The 18,396-nt window shown below is 41.2% G+C and overlaps 1 protein-coding gene across 1 annotated transcript in view; it reads right to left on the reverse strand.

The window, feature by feature from the left end:
• The window catches only part of WASF2 (WASP family member 2), a 76,576-nt gene that overhangs the window by 20,558 nt on the left and 37,622 nt on the right, over positions 1 to 18,396 (reverse strand). The window lies entirely within an intron of this gene.

Raw genomic sequence — 18,396 nt, forward strand, 5'->3', positions numbered from 1 at the left:
TCTTTGGGGTGCAGAGGTGTTTCCTGAATATTTGTCTACTGTCTAAGGAAATAATTTTCATTCCGTTCCTTTGCTAAGTTCCCCTTTGACTCAACAGGTTTTCTAATCCAAACTCTGGACTTTCCCTTCCAGTCTAATCTCTCTTTTACATGATGTAGAGGGTTATCAGGTACTAAGACTCAATCAATTAGTAACTCACTGGTGAAGAGTTTCTAACAAGAAAGGAGGCAGGAGGCTACAAACTGAACCTCACAGGGATCTGTACACCATCCTCTGGATGCTCTTAGACTCCCAAATTTCAAGCTTTCTGGAGGAACCAGAAATTCAATGGTGCAGCCAGAGAATGATTGAAAACAGTCACTGTAGCTCCCTCTATTAGCAATCATTTCAGTATTTGTTCCAGCTTCTCAGAGAACTAAAGAAGCCAGACCCCCTTGAAATTCTGTGTTGAACGTGGCCACTGACAAGACATTCCAGACGTTCTCACTGGACACTTAACGGAAACTGGATTCCAGATGGTCAGGTACATGTAGAACTGGGGGCCAGGCAGGGGGTGCTTCTAATACCTTGGTAGTTTAGCATTTATGCTTTCCCAAGGGCCTTGAGTAAGCAGATACAAACGGAGTCAACTCTATGTCATATGGGTGGGGAACCAAGTTTTCAATAGCAAGATGGTTTCCTCTTATGAAAAAAGCTAGCTGCCATTAGAAAAGTAAATCTGCTACAAAACAAAGCCATTTAGCAGCACCTGGGTGGCTCAGTCGCTTAGCTAGCGTGTGCCTCCAGCTCAGGTCATGATTCCCTCCCAAGTCCCCAAGATCTAGCCCCGCAGCTCCCTGCTCAGCAGAGTGTCTGCTTCTCCCTCTGCCCCTCACCCCACTCATGCTAGCTCTCTCTCTCTCTCTCTCTCTCAAATAAGGAAATAAAATCTTTAAAAAAATAAATAAAGCTGGGGCGCCTGGGTGGCTCAGTGGGTTAAGCCTCTGCCTTCGGCTCAGGTCATGATCTCAGGGTCCTGGGATCGAGTCCCGCATCGGGCTCTCTGCTCGGCAGGGAGCCTGCTTCCTCCTCTCTCTCTCTCTGCCTGCCTCTCTGCCTACTTGTGATCTCTGTCTGTCAAATAAATAAATAAAATCTTTAAAAATAAATAAATAAATAAATAAAGCCATTTAGTATGTTTCAGAAACACCAAAGACAAAACTGCCTGTTATATGGAATTACCTGAGTCACTGTTCATTTTCCTTTTGGATAATCAAAGTTAGTTATATTCAGCATAAGAAGTACAGAATTATGCTTGATCTGAAACACAACAGTAACTTGACCAAGGGGATTAAAAAAAAAAAAGCCTACAATCCGGTGAAGATAAACTTAGAAAAAAACTTTTAAGGCTCTTGACTCAATTCAGCTTCAAGTTGTGGAGTTGAAACATACTTGGGTTAGTACCCTGACTCTGACACCTTACTAGCTGTACAATCTTGGGCAATTTTCCTAGAGACATTAAGTAATTTAACACATATAAAATGCCCACTACAGGGCTAAGAGAAAAAAGGTAGTTATATATGTAGTTCCATGGGCCCTAGGGAAACCTTCCTATAAAATCTGTATGTTCATTCACAAATATTTTTTAAACACTTTTAACTATGGACATACTATGTGGTAGAATGCAATAGTCACACAAATTTAAAGATGAAACCCTAAACTTTTAGGACATTTAGTGTTTTTTTGTTTTGTTTTGTTTTTCCTCGAGGTTGCTCCCAGCCAGGCTTCTGGATCTCCTGAAGAACATACATTCTCTCCCCACTCTTTCACACTCAGTTCCTCATCTGATCCACAGAACAAAGAAAATGATTAGAGTGACTATTTTCTCAATTCTCCTCAAGACTATACATAACTAGCACCATTCCAGATGCATTGGAGAAAAAGTTAATACATTACATACAATGGATGCCTAATGGCATTAGGGTTTAATTCTCTCATGGAAATCCAGTTGAGAAAGGCTCCTCATCATCAGTAGTCATTTAGTGGAAAACTTGTAGAGTACAGGGTGTTTAGAAACCACTGAATCAAGGAAGTGACATGGTCAAATTTGCATTTAGACAAATCATTCTAACCGAAGCAAAGATGTTATATTTGGGCAGGAGAAGGCTGGAGGTAAACAGACCAGTTAGGACTCTTCACAGGCTAAGAAAAAGACAATAGAAATGGAGAGGCCAACTACGGCTAGCAAATATGAATGGAGAAGCCAGTTTGCAGGGGTGAGTCTGCCCTTTCAAGTCCTATTTGCTTTCTCCTGATACTCTGGAACACAGGTATATTCACAAAGTGATAAAACATATGTTTCTTTATTAAAAGTAGCATGAAAAAGGGTAAATGCTAGTGCCAGCAACAGAAGAGAAAGTGAAGAAATCTAAGAAAGCAGTGGTTCTCAGCTGGAAAAAGAAATTTTGGATCCACGAAAGAGTGAATGACCTGGGGGCGCCTGGATGGCTCAGTGGGTTAGGCCTCTGCCTTCGGCTCAGGTCATGATCTCAGGGTCCTGGGACTGAGCCCTGCACTGGGCTCTCTGCTCAGCAGGGAGCCTGCTTCCCCCCACCCCCCGCCCCGTCTCTCTGCCTGTCTGCCTACTTGTGATCTCTCTCTCTCTGTCAAATAAATAAATAAAATCTTTAAAAAAAAAAAAAAGAGTGAATGACCTGTCTTCATAGTATCAATCAAGTTCTTTTTCAGTTCTATTTTACTTTGATTAGGGAAACTATATGCTGATATTTGCTAATTTGGGGGTCTGAGGTCTTACACCTTGGGAGATGTTACACAGGAAAGGAATTAGAACCATTGAGAAGATAAAAGTTACAGGGAAATAGATTTCAATTTAGTTAGTTCCTTTTAATTAGAGCTGTTCTATATTAGAATAGGTTTTCTTCAGAGGTTACAAATTCCCAGTACAATCCCCTGGATGACCAGCTATCAAGAACATTGGGGGAGATATTCCCAGATTGTAAGGTGCTGATGTTGAGAGGTCAGACTGGGTGACTTCTGCAAGAGATACTAAACTGGTGACTTCTAAACCAGAGATAATATAATTCTCACTCTGGGCTTCAAGTGCCTCATCAGCAAAATAAAGGGACTAAGTCAGATGATTTTTAAGAAGTTCTAAAATTCCTAGATTTGCTTCTACCTAAGTTGCCATAACCTCCTCACTGACCAACATCCAACATCCAACCTCCACTGCATTTTGAACACAAGGCTAGAGGCAGGTCTAAGAAATGTAGAGAGGGATGGATTATAGCTATGAATCAAACCCTTCTCCAGATCTAGATCCATCTAGTTACTAGGACCTACAGGATACAGAATGGTCCAAAGGATGTTCCAGACAGAGTCCTGAGGTTAAGTTATTTACACCCTGGGAGGTTCCCAGACTGATCTGGGAGTTGGCTACCCAAGTAAGTCCAAAGGAAAAATTGGCTTTGGAATAGTTCCAGACATGCAGCCAGACTCAGCAGCAACCCCATCTTTACTCCTGGCTATTTTCAGCCTAAGGGACTTGAGAATGAGTCTGAGAACAAATAGAAGACTTTAGGCATCCCTCCCTAGCCATGGCCTGGCAGCATATGGACCAGTCTAGACTGTCAGTACCATGGTGGGATTCGAGCTTTGAAGTGGAAACTGGATGAGGTGTTCTCTCAGGTCTCTTCCACAGTAAGGTTCTACAAGTCTGTAAATTAGAAGTTATCACGAAATATTTATATATCGTATGTGGTCAGTGTAAAATCAAAAGGAGACTTTGAGATCTGCCCTACATTCTTACAACTCTGATCCCAACAGCCTGAGGCTGAAGTGCAGTGAGGTGAGAAAGACTGAGAGGGAGGTAGAAGGTAACGAAGGAAGGCTACATGTGAGACAGGACACATTCATTTGTGTCCCACTCTGAATTCCTGTCACCACCAGGACAGAAGACAGATGACTGCTCATTCTGGCAGTAATATTACTAGCCGTTTATTATAAATAAATATATAATACTTCATTAATAGCCAAGATCACTGATAGCACCTGCAAATTTCTAAGGTTGCATCCAAAAGTAAGTATATCTGAGCTATAGCAATAACCATAACAACAGAAACGCTTCTCAAGGCAGTTCCTCTTTGAAACACTCCCCCTCCCCCAAAATGCTGATCAGCAGTAGCAGGGGATGCAAACATGTGGGGATGTTATATGTGTGGCAATTAGGACTTCTGCTTTCACTTCAGCATTTCCCACTGTTCTGTAGTTAATAGCACTTTGGATGGGGGCATATGAGAAGAGCTTTACTTTGAAGACTAGTTTCCTCTTTCAATAGACAAACTTCTTTATGTTAAAGAATATGCATTCCACAGGGGTTCAAAAATTTCAATTGAAAAGTCAAATAATTTTATTTCAAAATGACAGACAACACACAGGCTTACTGTAATCTAAATCTGTCTACTAAAATGTTTAAAGAAGTATGAATTTACTGTTGCATACAGCAATCCTCACTACCATGCAGCAACCACAAGGAAAAATGCCTTATTATAGACTTAAGCACCCGCCCACTTCCTGCTGAAATACAGGGTGAGGCTGAACCTACAAATATAACTAGACTCCCTCCAAACACAAGGAATCGCAAATCAGTTTAGGTCACTAGAGCAATGTCTAAAAGAGCGAGACAGGAATGGAGCTCCTAGAGTGGACAGAGAACCAAAAAAAGTTACTTGTGATCTAAAACCAGGAGAAATTTCCAATTTCCTAAAGTAATGACAATGGCTATGAACCCACATTCAGTAAGTCTAAGGCTCCTTCTTGTCTTGATTTGGTCTGGGGAAAGTGGCCCAGGAAACACGACTTCTGAATTCCAGTATTTTACTCCTTGAGCACACTGTACATCTATCAAGAACCATTCACACCTGGTAATTCCATAACTTTCTATTACCTTTTGGGGGCAATACCACCTTTTGTTCTTACCTTTATTACTGTTTAGGCTCTAATCATAGCTCTGCTCTTAAGCCTAAAACTGGGGGGATCACTTTTTTTTTTCCTAGTATCAACTATTCCATAGAAGACTGCCTCTTAAATGGCCAAAATGAGGCTTTTTTTTTTTTTCAGTGTGATCGTTTGGTTGTCCAAAAGAAAATACATTTATTTTTTAAAAGATTTTATTTACTTATTAGACAGAGAGAGAGATTACAAGTAGGCAGAGAGGCAGGCAAAGAGAGAGGGGAAAGTAGGCTCCCTGCTGAGCAGAGAGCCCAGTGCAGGGCTCAATCCCAGGACCCTGAGACCATGACCCAAGCCAAAGGCAAAGACCCAACCCCCTGAGCCACCCAGACGCCCCAGAAAATACACTTAAACAGTAGAGGAGGAAACCTGGATTCTAGTTCTTAATCTAATGATGACTGACTGGCAAATGGGGGAAAAATTTCAATTCATTCTTCTAGCTCAGCTTTGGGCTATACTAAAAAAATGCTCAAAAGATATGTATTAAACTGAAATTTTGTTTGCAAAGTATTCTGGTCTCCAAAGAAAAGATTTACTCACATAAAATATTTCTTACATCTCTATCCCCACCTAGGTTCCCTGTTAACCTATCCACTTACAATACATACGATCAACAATGTTATCACTGATGACTTTCAGTCATAAACACAAAGTTCATTTCACATTTCCAATCTAATGCCAATTTCTAGCAATACTCAGTTCATCAAATTGCAATGGTCTGAAATATTCCAAACTATTCATCAAAATGGGCTTACTTTTACTGATTGAATACATATAAATTTTGAATGATTTTACTCAGAAACGGAGAAATCTTACCCCTGGTATTTGTGGGTACTCAAGTACCAGATTTCTTTCAGCCACAGCCATTAATTCAGCATTAAATTCACACAGGAGTTTAACTAGAATTCAAATAAAAAATTGGAAAGAAAAAAAATTGCACAGAAGTTTAACATGAAAAACAACTAAGCTGCTCTGAAAAACAAACACCCAACACACAAAACAAAACAAAGTATCAGGGTGCCTGGGTGGCTCAGTCCATTGGGCATCTGCCTTTGGCTCCGGTCATGACCCCAGGATCCTGGTATCAAGTCCCGCATTGGGCTCCTTGCTCAGTGGGGAGGCTGTTCTCCCTCTCTCTCTACTGCTCCCCCAGTTTGTGCTAGACCGTTCTCTCTCAAATAAATAAAATCTTAAAAAAAAAAAAAAAAAGTATCAAACCTCTACAATTCATTTAAAGCCAAGATAAGAAATATGCCAATAACTCACACAAGCCCCAGTACAGAATCCTACATTTATAAGAGCTTCCTTTTTTATTTATCTCCAATGACAGAATGATCTCCAAGGGTGCCTGGATGACTCAGTAGGTTAGGTGTCTGCCTTTGGCTTGGGTCATGGTCCCAGGGTCCTGGGATTGAGCCCCATGTCAGGCTCCCTGCTTGGTGGAAAGCCTGCTTCTCCCTCTGCCTGCTGGTGCACACTCTCTTTCCCACAAATAAAAAAAATCTTAAGAGAGAGAGAGAGAGATCAATCTCCAGTTAGTGGTCCCTAAAAATCTGAGGTAAGAGGATAGATACAAAATGCATTTCTCTTGGGATACCTGGGTGGCTCAGTCAGTTAAGCGACCGACTCTGGATTCCACTCAGGTCATGATCTCGGGGTTGTGAGACAGAACCCCGCATGGGGCTCAGCATGGAGTCTGCTTGAGATTTTCTCTCTCTCTCTCCCCCGCCCCTCCCACTGCTTGTGCAAATGGTCTCTCTTTCTCTCTCTCTCTAAAATAAATAAATAGGGCGCCTGAGTGGCTTAGTCATGAAGTGTCTGCCTTCCCAGGGTTCTGAGATCATGCCCTTCATAGGGCTCCCTGCTCAGCAGGAAACAGGCTTCTCCCTCACCCACTCCTCCTGCTTGTATTCTCTCTCTCTCATTGTGTCTCTCTCTGTCAAATAAATAAATAAAATCTTTTTTTTTAAGATTTTAAACTTTAGACTTCTGACCAAGTCAGCCAGGCACCCCTAACTCTTCATTGTAATCTCTATGGTGCCTCACTTCATATTTCAAGCTTCTCTCTGGGGTAACCGCTCCCTCTCTGGGATGGAAACGCCGAAAAAGAAACTGACTTTACATAACTGAGAAAGGCCACGGGGAAAAAGGTGGCAGAGCAACAACAAAAAAGGGGATTCAGCAAAATGTTTTGCTGACAGCTCAGAGCAACAACATACAAACACACCGTGTGGTCATGGAGCAGGCAGAAGCAGCAGACCCAGATGGGACTGTTAATACACCAGCCTAAGTAAGAGAGAGATCTAGAAATCACAACCGCATCTGAGCACCAGGAGTGGAATTACGGAGCAAACTGCCATGCAATTCCATAACAACTGTTCTACTCTGCCAGCTGTAACAAGAATTCATTCCTGAAGAAGTGTCACACACTCATCTGTCACTAATGGCCAAGCCACCAGCAACTAAGAGTTAGCAGCAAAGGGCAACTGTATATCTACTTCCTCTCACAAGGTCTGTTCACTCAAAAGATGGCATTTATAGGGAAAAGTCCTTGAGCAAAAAGAAAGTAAGTACCCATTCTTTTCTTTCTACCCTCAGTTTACTAGGCAGTCACCCAAACCCTCAAAACCTAATCAGCAGTAATGTAGAACAGCAAGAGTATGGACAGCACAACATAGAGGAACAGGTTTCAACTCACTATTCCAAATTTTAGCTTTGGGACCTTGGCAAGCAGTGAAATCTGTTTCCTAGTCTGCTATAGCATAATGATTCATAGTTTGTAAGGTTGTTGTGAAGAAACATGAAATAATGCATATATAAAATGCTTAACACAGTGCACACCACAAAATAATAATAGTCATGGAGATGGGCATCTGGCTGCCTCAGTCAGTAGAGCATGTGACTATCTTGGGGCTGTGAGTTCAAACCCCATATTGGACATACAGCTTACTTAAAAAAAAAAAAAAAAAAAGCTGTAGTGATTGTTGTAGTAATAGTAATAGTAATAGTAGTATAGTAGTAGTTCTACATGTATTTAGCATTTAACCATGTACAAGGCACTGTTCCAAATGTTTTATATGTGGTTCTCTCAACCATTAAACAAAACTATTAATAAATTTCAGGTTGTATTAATAGTTAATTATAGTACCCTTATCAATCAATGAATATTTATCAAGTAGACACTAAAAGACACAAAGAAGTATAAATCTGTCTCTTGACTCTATGAGTTTATAATTTAATTGAGAAGACAGATAAAACCACAGTTAAGTAACAAGATAGCAAATAAACAGAAGTTCAGTTATCAAATGAATGATGTATTCAATGATGGCAACAGAAAGGATGAAAAGATCACTGTGAACTGAAGGGACTGTATGGACTTCCGGGAATAAAGATCTGGGCAGGATTTGGATATAACAAAGAGCAAAACCCTTATCATGATGAATCCTGAGTAATGTATAGAACTGTTGAATTGCTATCTATACACCTGAGACTAATATAACACTGTATGTTAACCATATTGGAATTAAAATTAAAAACTTAATTTAAAAAATAGATCTGGGGGCGCGCCTGGGTGGCTCAGTGGGTTAAAGCCTCTGCCTTCGGCTCGGGTCATGATCCCAGGGTCCTGGGATAGAGCCCCGCATTGCATTGGACTCTCTGCTCAGCAGGGAGCCTACTTCCTCCTCTCTCTCTGCCTGCCTCTCTGCCTACTTGTGATCTTTGTCAAATAAATAAATAAAATCTTAAAAAAAAATAGATCTGGGGCATCTGGCTGGCTTAGTTTGTAGAGCATGTGCCTCTTGATCTTGGAATTGTGAGTTTAAGCCCCACACTGGGGGACAGAGATTACTTAAAAATAAAATCTTAGGAGCGCCTGGGTGGCTCAGTGGGTTAAAGCCTCTGCCTTCGGCTCAGGTCATGATCCCAGGGGCCTAGGATGGAGCCCCACATCAGGCTCTCTGCTCAGCAGGGAGCCTGCTTCCCTTCCTCTCTCTCTGCCTGCCTCTCTGCCTACTTGTGATCTCTGTCCCTCAAATAAATTTAAAAAAATATATATTAAAAAAGTAAAATCTTAAAAAGAATACATCTCAAACATTTAAAAAGTAATAATAAAGAGGGAAGGTTTTCTAGTGGGGCGGGGGGGTAATATAAGCAGAAGTCTTGAACTCTGCCACTAAGAATTTATGGAAAGGTCACAATTCTAATGGGCTTGTTTTACCACACTTCTTCAAATCTAAGACGCCACTTTGATTGTGACATGTATGAGATGTGTTATGATTCAAAAGATGTTAAAATGTGGAGAAAACATACATCTCAGAATCAATGAAATATACTTTTTCTATATTATGAGAGGGCAGACAAGATGACTTATAAAAGGTCTCTCCAACCCTAAAATGCCATGGATGATTCTTGAACTTGGACTTTTAAGAGAATATTCAAATTTCACCAAACCATCAATACCACAGGAAGAACAAAGATAATAAAAATGAGTGTGGAACCTTACTCCACTAATTATTTGGAAGGCTACAATATTTATGTCCTAATTAGTATGTTCTAATTTTCCTTTATATACTTGAATATAGTTATAATTGCTGTTTTAATATCCTTGTTTTGCTAATTCCATCATCCCTGTCATTTCTGTTTCTACTGACTGATTTTTCTCCTAGTTATGGACCACATTTCCCGGTAAATATGGTAACTTCTGATTGGATATTAGACATGATTTTACAATGCTGAATATCTAGTATTGTTGTCTTGGTTTCAAATGTATTGGACTTTATTCTGGTAGGCAGTTAAGTTACTTTTGGTTCAGTTTGGTACATGTGAGGCTTGTTTTTAAGCTTTGTTAGGGTGGCTCTAGAGTAGCCTATACTCTACGGATATTTTAGCCCCAGGGCAAAGATGTGGCCCCCTGTGATCAATACTGGACACTCCCACCGAGCACACCATGGGCTTTCCACTCTGGCTGGTAGGAACTCAAACACCTCCCTGCTCTGGGAACCAGTTAGCTCGAGTCTTCCTGGTCACTCTTTCCTCCCCAATCTCCCTCAGGGTGACCCCAGTCATGTGTGGGGTCAGCAACGATTCAAGGAGACTCTAACGAGATTTCTAGGCAGTTCATCTTTATCGCTTCCCCCTTTCCAGAACTCATCCTCACAGCTTTCAGTTGCTTCAGCTTTCCTTCAATTATAATATGTCTCTTCAGTTCAGCAAAGACTAGTGTGCTCTGCTAGGAATCGCCCTCCCTGCTCCATGATTAGAAGAGACATCTAGAGAGAAAGCCAAGGTAATCACAGGGCTCCCCTATTTTCCTTCTCACAGGGATCACAGCCCTGTGCTTCCTGTAGGTCAGGGTTGATTTCCATTGTACTTTTGCAAGGCCCTCAATAGTAAAGAAGTATTATATAATTCTTAAAGTCAGGTTAATTTCAATTTATCTTCAAGTATGTACTATGGAGTACTTTGAGGAACAAGAAAAAGCAGGTGTCCTGAAATCAAACAAAATCAAAGAAAGCACTGCCAACAGGCAGCACACCATCACTATAAGCATATAACATATCTGGATAACATTTAATTAATTTTTTGAATGATCAGAATTGAGAGCAATGACAAAGTTCTTTTCTTAAAGCTCCTACTCATATAGGTACCTACCACCTTCAAAAATCAATATAGCTTGGTGAACCCAGAGGCATGATCTGCCAAGAAAGTCAAGGATTTCCTAAGCCACCAGTTACATGATTTTGCACTGGTTAATTTCTCCGAACCTCATCTGTACAATGGGAAAAATAAAACCTACCTCATATAATGGTCCTAAAGAGAAAAATAAGATAACAGATTTGAGCCTTCTAAAGGGATATCTAATACCCAGTAGGTACTCAGTAACTGACAGCTCTCATTACTATTAATTCAAAGAAATGCAGAGTTTGTTTAGACTTACCTCCCAGCAGTAATGAAATAATTTAAGGACAGCAGGTCAGATTAAACAGCATTGAACACTACACAAAGGGCTCTCCTAATTGGTCCTCTTTTCTTTGGTCTCAATGGAGGCCAAGTAGTGGGTGGATCTCTTACCTTCTCAGACATGCTCTCTGGGAGTGTGGAAACAAATGCTGGGAAAGAAATGGATGGCCTGTGCTTATATTATGCCAATTTTAAAGATTAAGATAAAGGATATCAGTCTTCCAAATCATAGTCAAGAATCAATTCAGTATTTTCACTTTATGTACTCTGAAAGAAAAACAGTCTCAAAGGGATTATTACCTGGATTGTGGCATTTCTTTTTAAAAAATTCTTTCATCTTAAAGGCCCAAGGCAAATGTCACCACTTCTAAGAAGCCTTCCTTGACTCTTCCAGTCTGAAGTCATTTTTCCCTTTCCAAAAGCGCCAAAGAGGGATGTGGAACCTTTTTCATGGCAGTCACTACATTCTATTTTGTAGTACAGATTTTTGGAGTGTATAATTCTTTGAGTATGGGAACGGAAAAACAAAATATCTTTAAACTTAACAGAAGTAGGCAGTAACAGCAGCAGCTAAGGGTGGGATTCTTCAAATATCTCTGTATTATTATAATGTCTGTTCAATAAATGTTTGCTGAATTTCTAAAACATGCCAGGTATTTATTCACATTTTCTTATACATCTCTAATCCTCAGAGCAGTACTGTAAGGTAAGTCTTAGTGTTCTGATTTTACTAAAACTAAGAGCAGTCCTGTAACTTCATCAAAGTCACGCAGTCAGCTTTTAAAACTCACGCCCAACCCTGTCAAAAGTTTATGCCTTTGCCATGACATCACACGGACTCTTCACAAAACACCAAACCAAGAAGTTAGACAAACATGCTCATATTTCTCATTTTCACACACAAGTGCCACCAAACCCAGACTAGTTTCTTCTCCCTTGAAAAAAAGACTGCATGCCAACACAAGAAAGCCTTCCTGACATATTTACCCTCCATCTGAAATGGTGTGAATGAGGATAACACACTGCTCTCTCCTTCTCTATACCCGATTTTAGCCAGCTGCTCAGGGGCCTCACATCTCTCACTTTAAACAACATAAACACTGGCTCATTTAAAGTGCCAGCCCCAGATAACATACTCAGATGCGACTGCCTTTCAAACAAACTCCCGTTTTCAAACAACCAGGCGTTTGGGGTTCCGGCACTTCTGACGAGTTACTTTTATCTACAGGGTCCCTGAAAATCACTTTAAGTTTCATTCTCTGTGCACTGTTTGGCTCATCAAATCTTGTCATCAGGGACTTTTTTTTTTTTTCTTTAAAGCACCTAATCTTTTATCTTCTTTTACAATGAACCCAAACATATTCCTATGGGTAATTCCTAAACTGTGTATGTCTATTTTAAAATAATATTCTTCTGACTCTTTTTCCAAAAAAGCATAGTTGTTTTTCCTTTTTAGCCCAAGTAAAGATGATTATATCAGAAGTGTGTCTTCCCACATCTCTTTCTGCATATGGGGAATACTGAAAAGATAAGTCTTTTTTAATTATTAAATGTAAATAGCTCATTAAATATAATCCAATTACTTTAATTGTAAAAAGGAAGTAATTACAATATGTACATGTATTCTTGCCTAGATTTAATATCTTAAATTAATCTTTTCAGCATTAATATTTTAAATTAACCTCTGACATCAGAAAAATGCAAGAAACTGAGGTCTCTTTTTAAAAATATACCAAAGCTGTACCTTATGGATCTTTGTTATGATTTCACCTACAAAAAATATTAGTGAGAACAGCCCCACTCCCACAGAACGGGGTAATTAAATACCACCTGCCCTAACTGAACTCGTATTTCTTGTCCGCCATATATCATGTTAAAGGGTCTGTTTCTAGTGCCTTCTGGGACAAAAAGCCAAGAGATGAATTCTGTGGCATTCGTATCCTCACAGAAGCTTTACTTAGAAAGACAATTCCAAGCCAAAATTTGTCAGAAGAACGTCTTTAGGTATGTAGCCTAAGTTTTCTGTTACCTAATTTATATTCTGTTACTACCATCTTAGCTCCCTAAGACCACCCCAAGCATTCTCCTTGCTCTCTGGTCTCTAGCCCTTCAAGTTTGCTGTTACATTTTCCCTCAGCAGCCATCTGGCTCTTTGGTTTTTACTCTTTTTTGGTAACCAAGGGCAAATAAATTGCAAAGCTAAATCTCTATGAAGTGCTTTGAAAATGGGCTCTGCCATGGTCTGTGCACTGAAAAACTTCTATTAAAATGGAGGGAAAAGGCTTACACAGATGAGGAATTAAGAAGACTGTACTTTGTTTTTCTACCTCTTAGCAAAATCTATCACTGAGTGTTGTTTTTTAGAGAGAGAGAGAGAGAGAGAGAGTGTGTGCGCGCTCACACATATGGGTGGCAGAGGCAGAGGAAGAGGGAGAGAGAGAATCCCAAGCAGGCTCCATGCCCAGCACTGAACCCAACACGGGGCTCGATCTCAAGACCCTGAGATCATGACTTGAGCTGTAATCAGAGTCAGTTACATAACCGAGTGAGTCACTCATGTGACCCTAAATACATATTCTTATTGTAAAATAACACTTACTGAGGAGTGCCTGGGTGGCTCAGTCAGTTAGGCAATCGACTCCTGACTGCAGCTCAGGTCATGATCTCAGGATCGTGAGATCGAGCCCCGTGTTGGGCTCAGTGCTGGGCATGGAGCCTGCTTGGGGTTCTCTCTCCCTCTTCCTCTGCCATCCCAGGTACATGCTCTCTCTCTCTCAAAATAAAATAAAAAGATCTGAATATGTATTTAGAAAAAATAAAATTTAGATTAACACAGAACTTTTTCTAAACTTTAGACACAGGAAGAACTATATAAATATTTACGTTGTACAGGTTAACAACCAGGGCCATGTTTATACAACACTTTCCCTCCAAAGAAAAAGTTCTACTTAAAGTACTAAGGAGCAGGGTGCCTGCTTGGCTCGGTCAGTTGAGCATTAGACTCTCGACCTCAGGGTTGTGTTCAAGCCCCATGTTGGATGTGGGCTTAAAAATAAAATCTTAAAAGAAAAAAATAAAGTACTAGGAAGCATTGTATGTTTTCAGCAACTCTCAAGGATTTCACTGAAACAGATTTTGCTGTTCAGACCCTGTATTAATGAACCAAAGATGCCACTCTGCCACACTGACACCACTTCCCAAAATAAATTAATGAAATGGAGGAGGGTGACTATGACTAACTCCTTCAGTCATTCAGACTGTACCCACGCTGGAGCAGTTCCTGGCTACAGAGGGCTGACTTCTGGTGTCATCCAGGCTAACTATGGAAAGCTATTTTATGGTCTGAAAGGATAGTGACATGGGTCACTCTTGGTACCTTCATCTCCAAACACTGTAATGGATTCTGAACAGTTACCAAAGGTTAGCAGAAGGAATGGAGCTGATAACTGATGATGATCACAGTCCTCCAGGACAGTACCATTCAAAGACAAGTAATTTCACAGGTAAAAGGTGTACCAGCACCTAAAACTTAGCTCCTTTCAGGATTTAAATGATTAAAGTTTCATCTTGGTAACACTGGTATTTTTGTACAAAATATATCTTATTAGGCCAGCACCTGAAAGTTAAAAAGGTGTCTTTAAATGCCTGCTGACCTAAAATTGCCATGTTCCATGCTTTAAAGGGATTGATTTTCTGGAGAAGGACAGTAAGATGCCAAATTCTGTTCAATGGAGATCAGAACACTATTTGGTGAACCTATTCTGCACCTGTGGAAGCAAAAGAATAAGACTGGCTCACGCACCCCAGAGGGAGGATGGTATTTATCCGGGCTCTCCCTATGACCTCTTTGGCAGCAAATGTAAGAAAGTCCTTTTTTGAGGCTAAGGGGCGGGCCCAGGACTTTCAACTACCCATTCAAGCAAGGTTACGATTCCCCTCCTCCATAATTAAGTTCTCTTTCCTACTCTCCATGCATGCATGAATTGCAGTGACATTGACATGGGGGCCTGACATTAGTCTTTGAAGGTCATTTAAATCCTCCTACTTCCAAGCTGCCTTAAAAGGAATGCGTCATCTATTCCACAATGCCTGAGTGTGGGGTTTGACTAGATGGTACCCAAAGCGAACTCATCTAAAGCATGAAAAGAAACAGGACTCCAAATTCAGGTATCATAAAAAGAACAAATCAAAGAAATAAAACACAATAAAACTCAGTTGCTCAAGAGACAACAGTAAGAGAAACACTAAACATTTAACACTGGATGAATGAAAACACTTCTACTGATAATTCCTTTTATTTTGGAAAGTAGAAAAGGTCATTCACAATATGGTCCCTTTATATGGCTCTAGTCCCATCTCCTATCACATCTTCATATATACATACCCTTCCCTGAAGTCCCATAGACCCTCGCATGGTTCCCCATTGCATCATGTTTTCTCCCTTGTCTCCCTACTTTGGCTCAAGTGTGACCACCCACCCGCCCCCAACAACGTCTAAGGTCTTCCAAGACTGAGTTCAAATGAAATGTCTCTTGACATGCCTTGCTCCAAAGGAGTTGATGTCCCTTACACATTCTTTAAACTTCCATAACACCCAGTGCATGCCTTCCCCACCACACTGAATTAAAATGACTGATTTTCTTACTTGCTCTCCCACTAGATTGTGAATTCTTTAAAGCTGGTGAACAATCACCTCTAATCTTACTGCCCACCACCACGCTAGGCACAGAGAGAATGCTCAGTAACTATTAATCGAACAAATGAAGTTAGCAGCTCTTGTGCTCTGGCCCTCACAAAGGTGAGGACAGAGAAGGTATCTGACCCTCCAGTCTTATAGTATTGCTTTCTAAGGGAAAAGAACTCAATCTGAGTAGCCCAAGCTCAACCTCTGTTTTAGAATTAAGATTCCTGGTAGCTCACCAGATCACAAGACAGGATCTACACATACTCTTGTAGGAAATGGCCAGGGGTCTAATCTGGTACAAAGCAAAGTGAGACATTAAAAACCAGGGTATCTGGGGGGCTCAGTCAGTTGAGCGTCTGGCCTTTGGCTCAGGTCATGACTCTAGAGTCCTGGATGGAGACTGGAGTCACTGGGCTCCCTGCTCAGTGGGGAGTCTGCCTCTCCCTCTCTCTGTTCCTCCTCCACATGTGCATGCTCTCTTTCTCTCTCTCAAATAAATAAATACAATTTTAAAAAATTTAAAAAAGAAACAAAATTTTTTAAATTAAAAACAGACAAGAAAACCAAGGCCACCCTAACCAACACGAGTTACCTGCCACCTCCCTTTTATTCATGTACCTCAAAGCTTTTACCTTCCAATGTAAAGAGAGAAAAACGGGTGCCTGGTTGGCTCAGTGGGTTAGGCATCTGCCTTCGGCTCAGCTCATGATCCCAGAATTCTGGGATCGAGCCCCACATGGGCCTCCCTGCTCAGCAGGGAGGTTGCTTCTCCCATACCTCTGCCTGCAGCTCCCCCCCCCCCCCGGCTTGTGTGCTTTCTCTGTCAAATAAATAAATAAAAATCTTAAAAAAAAAATTATCATGATAAGAGTTATCAGCCAGGGGTGCCTGGGTGGCTCAGTGGATTAAGCCTCTGCCTTCAGCTCAGGTCATGATCCCAGGGTCTTGGGATCGAGCCCCGCATCGGGCTCTCTGCTCTGTGGAGAGCCTGCTTCCTCCTCTCTCTCTGCCTGCCTCTCTGCCTACTTGCGATCTGTCAAATAAATAAAAAAAAAAAAAAGAGTTATCAGCCAAAGGAGACACACTTCTAAAAAGGCTAAGGTCGGTCAGAATAGGTTCAATCCGGAAAATCAGCACATATCCAGGCTTGAAAGAAATCCAGGCTGTCACTAAAATCTGCAGCCTCTGAAACCTCTGAAACTTTCCTTCTCCCAACAAATCAGCCTCTTGCTCCTCCCAATACTTTGTCCCCACCAACTTACCCATCCACCAGCCTCTCTGCCTTTCTTTCTTTCCCTTCCTTCCCACCTTTATAAATACAGATAGAGCTGGTGTGAATCTGGCAAACAAATGACAACTTTTTTTTTAAGCATTTATTTTATTTTTTCAGGGGTTCTTTTTTTTTTTAAAGATTTTTATTTATTTATTTGACAGAGAGAGAAACAGCAAGAGAGGGAACACAAGCAGGGGAAGTGGGAGAGGGAGAAGCAGGTTTTCCACTGAGCAGGGAGCCTGATGTGGGGCTTGATCCCAGGACCATGGGATCATGATCTGAACCAAAGGCAGACATTTAATGACTGAGCCACCTGGCGCCCCAACAAATGACAACTTCTAGCTACATGTTAGACTTATATAAAGTGATATCCACTTATTTTTTCCTTCATTCCCTTCCTTTGCTCCCTCCCTTCCTTCCATGAACCTTATATATCAGGCACTGTGCCACACACTGGGGATAAATTCAACAAAGCCCTTGCCCTCATGAAGCTTGAAAGCTACTGAAGGGGACAAAAATATTCTGTGGTGTCACTATGAACATTAAGTTCGGGGTGCCTAAGGCATCTGTCTTCAGCTAGGGTCATGGTCCCAGGGTCCTGGGATCAAACCCCACATCAGGCTCCCTGCTCGGTGAGGAGCCAGCTTCTTCCTCTCCTACTCCCCCTGCCTGTGTTCCCTTTCTTGCTGTCTCTGTCAAATAAGTAAATCTTTAAAAAAGAAAAACAAAAAAACATTAAGTTCAAGGTTTTAATGGAGGCATCCAGCTTAGACTGGATGAGGCTGACAGCAGAGAATATCATTAAGAAAGGGTATCTGGGCGCCTGGGTGGCTCAGTGGGTTAAGCCGCTGCCTTCAGCTCAGGTCATGATCTCAGGGTCCTGGGATCGAGTCCAGCATCGGGCTCTCTGCTCAGCGGGGAACCTGCTTCCCTCTCACTCTCTCTGCCTGCCTCTCTGCCTACTTGTGATTGCTCTCTGTCAAATAAATAAATAAAATCTTTAAAAAAAAAAAAAAAAGAAAAAGAAAGGGTATCTTTGGGGCGCCTGGGTGGCTCAGTGGGTTAGGCCTCTGCCTTCGGCTCAGGTCATGATTTCAGGGTCCTGGGATCGAGCCCCGCATCAAGCTCTCTGCTCAGCAGGGAGCCTGCTTCCCCGCTCTCTGCCAGCCTCTTTGCCTACTTGTGAGTTCTGTCAAATAAATAAATAAAATCTTCAAAAAATATATTAAAAAAAAAAAAGAAAAGGTACTTTTATTTAAAAACAAAACAAAGTGTGGGGGGGGGCTATCTTAAAGGACAAAAAATTTAGGTAAGAGAAGAAGTTGTGGATGGAGGCAGCAGTGTGCGCAGAGACAAACAATGTTCCAAGAACAGCAAATAGCTTGGTGTGGCTGAAGTAAAAGAAGTCATGAGTGATGAAGCTAATAAGGCAGATGGAAGCCGAGGCACAGAGAGCTTTGCCTGCTATACT

The sequence above is a fragment of the Lontra canadensis genome, unplaced genomic scaffold (genome assembly GCF_010015895.1).
Source record: "Lontra canadensis isolate GAN:19392208 unplaced genomic scaffold, GSC_riverotter_1.0 scaffold25, whole genome shotgun sequence".
Taxonomy (NCBI): Eukaryota; Metazoa; Chordata; class Mammalia; order Carnivora; family Mustelidae; genus Lontra; species Lontra canadensis.